An 11,296-nucleotide genomic window follows, 5' to 3' on the forward strand; every position below is an offset into this window, starting at 1 on the left:
GCCCATTAATTCAGCCTATTTATTGTTTTTTCCTTTCATTTTTTGTCAGCTACATGGGCCAAGCCCAATAGCCATTTATTTTTTGGGCCAGTCTTTTACAGTATACATTTTTTTGGGCCTCAACATTTTTCCAGCCCACTTGCCAGTTTTCTTTTATTTCTTTTTCATTTTAAAGTAGGTTGCCAGGATCACTCTTTCTGTACCACACGTTAGTTCTATATTTGTGCATAATATTGGATTCAAAAAGAGCCAATAAGGCATATAATTTCATACAACAGCCAAGCAAAGAAATTACAATGATACAGATATACAGATAACTAGTCCAGTGAGCTAAAACGCATTGCTGGTAACAATACAAATATGGTTTTCAGGTAAAATACAAATCTGGTAACAGTGAGATAATAGTACAAATCTGGTATTTAACTAAAATACAACTAGATAAACAGATAACTAGTCGAGTGAGCTAAAACGCATTGCTGGGTGTGGGTTTTCTTCAGGATTCTTCTTCCTAGAGCTCCAACTTCTAAAGAGTGAAGGCCAGCATCTGCAAATAATAAATTATGATAAGTTAGAAACATAATCAGGTGAATCCATGAATATAAAATTCTCATAACGATGAAAAATTGCTGCAAAACTTTGGATTTAACAGGAAACAATGCATATAACATTCTCATAATAGCGAAAACAGAGATATATTTTGCAAATGATAAGTACGAGCACAACAGATGGACAGTACAAGCTACAAGCAAATGATTTTCCACTTTAGAACAGGGCACATGCATCAATGTTTATAGTCAGGAACAAAGAAGACAATGTTGGAAGAGGCCAAAGAGATGAAATACCCTGGGGCGGCCGAAGATGGTGAAATGATGGTCTGCTTGATCTTAGACAGCTCAAGGAGCACCTGATATCAAAAAATAGGCATTTAAAGGGGAAAATAGCCTGATTGTAGGCTCCAATCAGCCTGCATACAACAAGTAATAAAACTGTTAGGAGAGAATATACAGTTACCAGCAGCATGTATAAAACAACTTTGATGATGTAATATTTATTAAATATGACAGGTCAGGTTTCAAGTATAAACGACTAATGGAGCATGCAACAAATGTATTTGATACCAACTTAACTAATTCCACATGAATATTGTACGTTCCAATATACACAATCATTCCAAGATTAAGCTTATTCAGCCAATAAAATAAAGAGTTTCACCACCATAATGGACCAATGGGTACAAATCGACCCAAAAAATCCCAGAGAAGCTAAAGCACAAAAATAATCAACACTCCCTAGAAGCATGCTGAATTAATCATTTAATCCCAACATCTAGGTACCACAGAACATAACATCACACAATTAAAGAAGAATGTTCAACAGTTCAAGACATTCACGAAAATAAATAAGAACGGGATTGCACAGGCGAACTTGTACTATGCATAAATGGCAATCTAACTCGAAACAAGGAACAAATTTTCCCCATGCATGTCCCTGTACAGCCTACACAACAATTCTACATATGCTTCAAGAGGGTGGACAAATCCAGCTTGATTTGGTACATCAACCCATATAGACGCATATCATGTTGAATAAGAAAAGCATGCATGGTACACTCATCCTAATCAACGTGGTAGTAGCACATTCTCATATGAATGGAACAAGCAGTCGCACAGCTTGATGAATGGATTAAAACTGAGACGTTTAATTATTTGCAGAATTGAAATTGTTCAAAACATGCAGTTGTACTATCGGAAGTGTATCTCCATCATACCTTAGCAATCACAAATGAGAAATGCAGAAGTAAAACGAATGTAATATTCTGGGTCAACATCTTAATTTTAATGAACATCATATTATATTCATATGAAATCACGTAGATAAAGAAGAAGCAAAGGCATACAACTTCATTTATTAACTAGCACTGCCCTTTCTATTAGCAGAAAAGAGAATTCATGAATGAAAGATAACCAACAACAAACAAAAACTCTACAGCTTAAATGACATCAGATGACACATCCCTGAACACTCAACAGTTGGAACTGGTGAAAAATATTGACAGCGCGAGCGCAATAGACTGCAGAATGTAGATGATATGTCAGAACAAGTAAAATTAAATGCTCACTGCACATCAACATCACAAGTCATAACAGATAAGACAAGAACACTGAACTTGCCCAAGTTGCAGGCTATACTGATCTTTACGGTGTAGATAAACTAAAGAACTGACAAAGATTTAACCAATCCAGAGTGTCAAATCCCTAATCCAACACCCCCGCTATGCTACAATACACCAGAATGCAGTCGCCAGGCCGATCAGGGAATCGAAACTAGCGATCGGGACCAACATACAGATCGGGAGAGGGTGGGGTTAGGGCGCCCTCGTTGGATACCTTGGGAGTAGTGTTGCTGGTGGTGGTGCTACGGCGGCTGGTCCTCGTGGGCGTCGGGGGCGGCGGCGGCATTGGCCTTGTACTTGGCGGCCTTCTTGCTGGCCCTGCCGACGACAGCGCTGCCCATGACGAGGAGCTGTTCGGCCTGCCGAACCATCGAATCAGACCATCAGCCACGCGATTGATAACAAAGGTCAACTATGGATCAGATCGAGAAAAGGATCAAGAGGACAGCGCACGTACCATCTCGCTCTGGTCCTTCTACACTCCTCCCCTCCCCTCTCCAGCGGCGGCGGCGGAAACCCTGGGACGGAGTCAATGGCCAGCGGGGGGGGGGGGGGGGGGCAGCCGCAGATCCGGGGCGGAGTGAGGAAGCCCGTACCCTGTTCGTGGTCCTCGTGTCGGATCCAGCGCGCGGTAGACGTCGCCGGCCTTGGTTTGTGGCGGAGGGCCGCCGAGGCGGTGGATGTAGGGGGCGGCGACATGGCGACGCAGGCCCACACCGCCGCCATCAGCGCAGGGCCACGCCGGCGCTGAGCAGCGCCATGGATCCGAGGGGAGAGGGCGCGGCTTGGTTTGGTTGGGTGGGGGAAGGGGAGGGGCGAGGAGGAGGCCATGGACGGCGGCGAGCTCCGCCAGAGGGAGGTGGCGGCGGCGATCTGGAAAGGAGGAGGTGAGCTCTCGCTCTCTCTCCATCGGGCGAGACGGCGCGGAGAAGGAAGTTAGTGTGGATGGATGTGGGAACGAAAGGAGGCGGGGGGGGTGGATGGAAAATGACCCAGGGTTTCGCAGTTATTGTGGAAGGGTTGAGGACGGTCGTTGGATCTACGAGCATCCGACGGCGTATGATGCACGATACGCGTGAGACGTCCACGGACCAATCAGAATGCAGTATGATGTTGCGACCATCTAAATAGGTCATAGTTGCCTAAAAATAATGCATTAAAATCATGTCAGCTATTTTATGACTTGAGAAATTCAAAAAGAAAATGGAAAACCTTCTCATTGTGTCACCAAAATGTGAACAAGTTTTCAGAAAAAAAATAACTAAGATGAAAAAAGATAAATATCTTTAAAAAGGTGTCGTGAGACATGAGTTTTCTTGGCAAAAAAAGCCATTTTCCATTTGTCGAATCCCTGAAATGAGTTTTTTTGTGAAGGACCTATAATATATTTGTTGAAAAATTGGACCAAATCAATTTTTTAAAATATTAGGCCATATTTAATGCACAGTTGCCCAAATGGTTGGGGGTCAGAAGTTTTGATCCACCTCTGGTGAAAAAGACAAATTTTCACCGATTTAGGAGGAAGCGGGTCAAATTTGAACTGCAGCTGCCTTATGGTTTGTTCTTTATTTTTTCCAAAAATCATTTCTAGGTACATAAGTATCTATTTAATCATAGAAACATCAAAAGTTTTCCAAGATTCAACCACTAGCTAGGAACGGTCAAGCCCGCCGTTTTGACCACATTTTGAAACGGGCATAAAAAATTAAAAAAAATCACAAAATTGGAAAACCTTCGCATTGTGTCATTATATGTGACCAAGTTTCCAGGAAAAATAATAAACTTGTAATACGGCAATTATTTTAAAAAAGTGTTCTCAGAAATGAGCTATCATGCGTGAAGATTCATGGCTTTCAAGCCAAATGATCAATCTTATGGCCACATTCATGGCATAGTTTGTTCAAATGATCTCATATTGTGCACCAGGGTGCATATTGGAATGGCAAACAATGTTGCCTAGGTGAGTTTTCATTTTCTTTGGACGAAAAATCAATTTTCCATTTTTCGAGTGCCCAAAATGAGTTTTTTTTGTGAAGGACCTACCATATATTTGTTGCAAAATTGTACCAAATCAATTTTCTAAAATACTAGGCCATATTTAATGCACAATTGACCAAATGGTTGGGTGTCAAAAGTTTCGATCCACCTCTGGTGAAAAAGACAAATTCCCGCCTATTCAGTAGGAAGCGGGTCAAATTTGAACTACGGCTGCCTCATAGTTTGCTATTTATTTTTTCAAAAAATCATTTCTATGTACAAAAGTATCTATTTAATTAGAGAAATAGCAAAAAAATTCCAAGATTCAACCACTAGCTAGGAACGGTCATTCCCGCCGTTTTGACCGCATTTTGAAACGGGCATAAAAAATTCAAAAAAATCAAAAAATTGTGAAACCTTCGCATTGTGTCATTATATGTGCCCAAGTTCCCAGGAAAAATAATAAACTTGTAATACGACAATTATTTTAAATAAGTGTTCTCAGAAACGAGCTACCACATGTGGAGATCAATGGCTTTCGAGCCAAATGATCAATCTTATGGCCACATTCATGGCATAATTTGTTCAAATGTTCTCATATTGTGCACAAGGGTGCATATTGGAATGGCAAAAAAAGTTGCCTAAGGAAGTTTTCATTTTCTTTGGACGAAAAAACCATTTTCCATTTTTCGAGTGCCCAAAAGGAGGTTTTTTTGTGAAGGACCTCCCAAATAATTGTTGCAAAATTGGACCAAATCAATTTTCTAAAATACTAGGACATATTTAATGCACAATTGACAAAATGGTTGGGTGTAAAAGGTTTTGATCCACCTCTCGTGAAAAAGACAAATTTCCGCCGATTCAGATGGAAGCGGGTCAAATTTGAACTGCAGCTGCCTCATAGTTTGCTATTTATTTTTTCCAAAAATCATTTCTAGTTACATAAGTACCTATTTAATCATAAATACATGGTTTGGTGGCGATACGTCGAGATTTGGGCGGTGGCCGAGGGCCCCAACTCTAGAGCGCGTAAACTCGCATGCCCGCCGCGTGGTCACCGCGTGACCGTGGCGTTGCCATGTGTTCTGGGCGGCCTAGGCATGTCTAGTGGGTTGGTCACTCCCCAGGTAGGTGCTAGGAAGAAAATTACAACATAAGATTCTCACGAGGAGACCGATCGATGCTCAAACATGAATTAGCAGCCAAGTGTTTGATTAGCGGTACGGGAAATCTACATGGCTAATGGGCGTGAGTTTTGGCTGAGGATGATCAGTTACTAAGAAGACCGCCTTCACAAATTTTCAGCTCAAAAGGAGGAGCCTAGGTGGTATTTGCTTTGCAAAGTACCGCACTGGACATAAATACGAATATTGAAGCTGGGCTCAAAATAATGAATGGATTGAGCTGGCATTTGGTGGAGGATGGTTATTTGGGCATAGGAAAGCACCTTAGAAATGGATACTATTTGGACATGCCAAAGTGGTACTTCCTTCACAAAGTGTTGTACTGAACAGAATAGGAAAATGAATACTGTTGAATTATTTTTGAACTAGGCAAGGAAGGTTTTTTACATATTTGATGAAGATATGACCCAAAGAATTTATGAGATTTTTTTGGGAATTTTGGGAATGACAGAAATATAGGTTGCTTCACAACCTGGGGCAAAAATTGCCACATGGACATGACACATAGGCAAAACTGATGAGGTGGCGCCTAGTCATAGCAACCCACCACAATTTACAAGGTTATGACCATCTATATTGGTCGTGATCAGCTAAAAATAAGGCAGCGGACCAGTGCTATCTGCTTTATGACCATTTCGTGTAAGGAAATTACGACCTTTCTGACCAAAATGGTCGTTATAGTTTAGGGTTTGGAGCCCCCCGAACAGCTTTTGACCAATTGGTCTGAAATGGTCATAGATCTATGACCAATTCTTCCAGGGTCACTGACAGAAGGTCACTAGTTGACATATTTCTTGTAGTGCCTCTTGGGAACCCATTCCATGTTCCTTTATCTCAGCTCTTGTGCACTAAGATTTTGTAATTCCTTCTTTTGCCAATACGATAAGCCGAGTGAGCACCGCGACTGTGATTTTGTTTCAACGCATGGCAACTCTTATTGGGCCTTGTGCACCCTCAACTTCTTTTCTTTAGATTTGGCACTCTGATTTTAATCAATGGATTGCTTCGCTTCTTTGCCTTTTGTAGCCAATGTCAACACTTTAATTGGATCTTTGTTATTTGAGATCAATTCTGAAGTAGCACACTTACGACCATCTCTTTTCACGCGGTAAACTTGCTTGACCACCTCTTTCTTCTTCCTTGAGCTCTGGACCGATTCCTTATGAGTGAAACGGTCTTTGACGCATGATTGTTCAAATGTTGATCTTCTTGGAGCTGCATAGTATTGGTGAGATGGTCTAAAATAAGATGGAGAATGTGCCCTTGTATCATACCTGTCCAAATATGAATATGGATTTAAATGAGCACGGGGAGGCATCCACGACATTGGCATTGGCGGCCCAAAATAAGGATATGAATATATTGCATTAAAATTCTCACTTTGCCAATACCGATCCTCATATTTGCACCTTGGGGGTGATCTTGGTTTCTTTGCATGATTTGGCCGATAAGCATTCTTCTCTTCACTCTTATTTTGATATTTATCCAATAGTTCAGCGAAGGTGATTTTTGATCTCTTACACTTGCGCTTATTTCGGCCTTTGTTTTCTTTTGGTTTGCTTTCATTGATCTCTGAATTTTCTTGATGCCCCTAGTATTTGGCATCTTCTGTGCAACCTTGAGGGAATTCTCGCCTTCAAGAATATCTTCATTGTGCTCTTGAACAACTTATTTACTTGAAACTATTTTTAGGTTCTCATCATTTAATGAATCAGCTTGAGGAAGCCGCTGCAAATTTTTTTTGCCATCAGGACCAATCGGAATAGACTGGTCATCCTTTGGTGTTTCAACAAATCTCAATCGTCCTTTCTCAATGGGCCCAGTGCACCGCTGCCGCCCACAGCCCTTCGCAGCACCACCCGAGGGCTGCCGCCACACCAACAGCTCCCGTAGCCACGCCACCACCGGACGGGCATATGGTGCGTGCCGCACACCACCGGGATGGGGAACAAGAGTGGCCTGCCGCCAGCGATGTTGGCAGGGCTTCACCCACCAATGAGCCACCGGCGACGGTGAGGGGAGGGAGCGAGAGGTGGGAAGTTTAGCGAGGCAGCTAGGGTTTTCTCCCAGGGCGCTCGCAGGAGCGCCGCGGGAGAGGCAGTTGTCCTTGAAACCATATTCACAAGAGTGAGAGAATAGGACATTATTAAAAAGGAATCGTGGTGCAGTTATTTGCGATTCATTTGACACATCAGCCATGTTAGATAGCGTGGGTTCGAACTTTGAGCTTCAGTTGCTCCTTCGAACACACTGAAATACGACATCTTTAGGTGTCAATAGAGAGCAAGTATAAACACTCAGAGAGAGAGAGAGAATATCCGCAGGGCTTCACCAGGCACTACAAAAATATGACCGGAGGTGTAAATCGTAGAATGAGGCGCCGCACACTGCTAGGCAATTGTCTATTGTGTGCTAGGCACCCCCTTCCCACATATATATTTTTGTGGGAGGGAGGAGCAGCCAAGGGGGGCGCCCAAGTAGGGGGAATCCTACTTGGGGTCTTTCCCAAGCCGCGCCCCCGTTTCCTTATTTGGAGCGCAGGGAAAGGCAGGGGAGGGTGGCGTCCCCCCACCCCACTTTCCTTTCTCCCATGAGAAAGCAAGGCGGGAGGGGCTAGCCCTCCCCTTTTTATTTCCCTAGGGCTAGCCAAACAAGGGAGGAAGCGCACCAGCCCCCTTGTGGGCTGGTCTGTCCCCTCCATTAGCCCATAAGGCCCATAACTTGCCGCGGGGTTCCCGGAACCCCTTCCGGTGACCCGATTCCTTCCCGGTACGTCCCGAAACACCTCAGATATTATGAAGGTCAAGCAGCGCGAATTCCTCGCTCTCACCCAATGAAGCCTGTCAGTAAGTGAGTACCTGCATAAGTTCACCCATTTAGCATGTTATTCTCTCTATGATGTGGCCACAGAAGAAAGGAAGATCGACAGATTTCTTGGAGGACTGAATCAACACCTCAGATGCACTCTCAGTGTGCTCGATTTTTCGGATTTCCAGACTCTGGTAAAAAAAGCCCTCATTACAGAAAGGGAACACAAGCTCCTGCACAACAACAGGCCCGCTAATAAGGATCAGAAGGGCAAATTTGAGCCCAAGAAGGATGGACAACTAGTGTAGAAGGCTCGTACCTGGCAGCAGACTCAGGCTGAGTACAAGCCCAACTGGCAGCAGAACGTGAATAAGACCACTACTCATGTCAAGAATGTCGTGACCAGCCTGGTGCGCGAAGAATGTCAGGCAACAATTCGTGTTTTAATTGTGGTCAAACTGGACATTATGCCAGGAAGTGCCCTAAGAGCGGCAAGCCAAATGCTCCATCTAGGCCGCAAGTCAACCACATGGGGCCATATCCTGCCCAGAAGACCATCCAAGGGAAAGTTCATCACCTCTCCGCAGACGAAGCCCAAGAGGACCAGGAAGTCATCATTGGTATGTTTCCATTGTTGGGGAACGTAGTATTTCAAAAAAAATCCTACGATCACGCAAGATCTATCTAGGAGAAGCATAGCAACAAGCGGGGAGAGTGTGTCCACGTAGCCTTGTAGACCGAAAGCGGAAGCATTCAGTAACGCGGTTGATGTAGTCGAACGTCTTCGCGATCTAACCGATCAAGTACCGAACGCATGGCACGTCCGTGATCTGCACACGTTCAGCTCGGTGACGTCCCTCGAACTCTTGATCCAGTTGAGGCTGAGGGAGAGTTTCGTCAGCATGATGGCGTGGTGACGATGATGATGAAATTACTGGCGCAGAGCTTTGCCTAAGCACTGTGACGATATGACTGAGGTGTGTAGCTATGGAGGGGGGCACCGCACACGGCTAAAAGTTCAACTTCTGTGTCTTTGGGGTGGCCCCCTGCCCCCGTTTATAAAGGAGGCGAGGAGGAGGCCGGCCAACAGGGGGCGGCCCAGGGAGAGGGGAGTCCTACTAGGACTCCATTCCTAGTAGGATTCGGCCCCACCCTTTTTTCCTTCTACAGGAGGGGGAAAAGCCGAATGAGAGGGAGTAGGACAAGGAAAGGGGGGTGGCGCCCCCTTCCGAAGTCCAATTCGGCCTCCTCCCTTATGGGGGGCGCACTAGCCCCTTTTGGGCTGGTTAGCCTCCCTCCTATGGCCCATAAGGCTCATATCTTTCACCTAGGGGTTCCGGTAACCTCCCGGTACTCCAGAAAAATGGCCGAATCACTCGGAACCATTCCGATGTCCGAATGCAACCTTCCAATATATGAATCTTTATCTATCAACCATTTTTTGACTCCTCGTCATGTCCGTGATCTCATCCGGGATTCCGAACAAACTTCGGTCATCAAATCACATAACTCATAATACAAATCGTCATCGAACGTTAAGCGTGCGGACCCTACGGGTTCGAGAACTATGTAGACATGAGCAAGACACATCTCCGGTCAATAACCAATAGCGGAACCTGGATGATCATATTGGCTCATAAATATTCTACGAAGATCTTTATCGGTCAAACGGCATAACAACATACGTTATTTCCTTTGTCATCGGTATGTTACTTGCCCGAGATTCGATCGTCGGTATCATCATACCTAGTTCAATCTCCTTACCGGCAAGTCTCTTTACTCGTTCCGTAATGCATCATCCCGTAACTAACTCATTAGTCACATTGCTTGCAAGGCTTATAGTGATGTGCATTACCGAGAGGGCCCAGAGATACCTCTCCGATACACAGAGTGACAAATCCTAATCTCGATCTATGACAACCCAACAAACACCTTCGGAGACACATGTAGAGCATCTTAATAATCACCCAGTTACTTTGTGATGTTTGATAGCACACAAGGTGTTCCTCCGGTATTCAGGAGTTGCATAATCTCATAGTCAAAGGAACATGTATAAGTCATGAAGAAAGCAATAGCAATAAAACTCAACGATCATAATGCTAAGCTAACGGATGGGTCTTGTCCATCACATCATTCTCTAGTGATGTGATCCCGTTCATCAAATGACAACACATGTCTATGGCTAGGAAACTTAACCATATTTGATTAACGAGCTAGTCAAGTAGAGGCATACTAGGGACACTCTGTTTTGTCTATGTATTCACACATGTATCAAGTTTCCGGTTAATACAATTCTAGCATGAATAATAAACATTTATCATGATATAAGGAAATATAAATAACAATTTTATTATTGCCTCTAGGGCATATTTCCTTCATCCTGTTAATAGCACACCTGCAATAATTTTATTTGTCTTTGGGCTTCCCACTCTTTTATTTCGTGGAGTTTTGTTGCCCAAACAAAGTTTCCTTGCTCGATTTTGGGAAAAAGTATGCTGGTACAATCCCTGAGATCGGTGCTCAGAAGCAATCTGGTCTGCCGCAATTTGGAAATCGGTATCAAGGGAGTCACCTTCCCAACTTCTTTGATCGTTATTGAGTCTGCCAAGTTGGATATTATTTTGGGATTGAACTGGTTGACCCAATATCATGTATGCATCAACTGTGCGACCAGAGAAGTCACTTTCACAAGTCAGGAAGGCCGGACTACAAAATTCTTTGCTCGAAGGAGCATACCCAAGAAAGACATGGTCTGCACCGCTGTAGCTGAAGAATTGGAATTAATTGTTGTGTCCAGTGAGTTTCCGGATGTATTCCCTGAGGAATTACCAGGAATGCCGCCAGACCGAGAGCTTGAGTTTGCAATTGACCTTGTGCGCGGGACCGCACCGTTATACAAGAAGTATTATCGGATGCCTTCCTCAGAATTAATTGAATTAAAGAAACAACTTGATGAGATGCTTCAAAAATGATACATCCGTCCAAGCTCTTCACCATGGGGATCACCCACAATATTTGTGGACAAGAAGGACGACAGTCTCCGAAACGTGTGTGGATTACCGTCAATTGAATTATGTCACTATTAAGAAAAAATATCCACTGCCAAGGATTGACGATTTTTTCAATCAACTCAGTGGGGCAAAAGTATTCTCCT

At 43.9% G+C, this 11,296-nt stretch overlaps 1 long non-coding RNA gene across 1 annotated transcript; it reads right to left on the reverse strand.

Moving 5' to 3' along the window:
- Nucleotides 1-220: 220 nt before the first annotated feature.
- LOC141025473 (uncharacterized) lies at nucleotides 221-1,828 on the reverse strand. The gene is made up of 2 exons (XR_012186984.1): nucleotides 843-1,828; nucleotides 221-544 (listed from the first exon to the last, which is right to left on the reverse strand). It is a non-coding gene; the product is annotated as an uncharacterized lncRNA (long non-coding RNA).
- Between the last annotated feature and the right edge of the window lie 9,468 nt (nucleotides 1,829-11,296).

Source organism: Aegilops tauschii, chromosome 6 (genome assembly GCF_002575655.3).
Source record: "Aegilops tauschii subsp. strangulata cultivar AL8/78 chromosome 6, Aet v6.0, whole genome shotgun sequence".
Lineage (NCBI taxonomy): Eukaryota > Viridiplantae > Streptophyta > Magnoliopsida > Poales > Poaceae > Aegilops > Aegilops tauschii.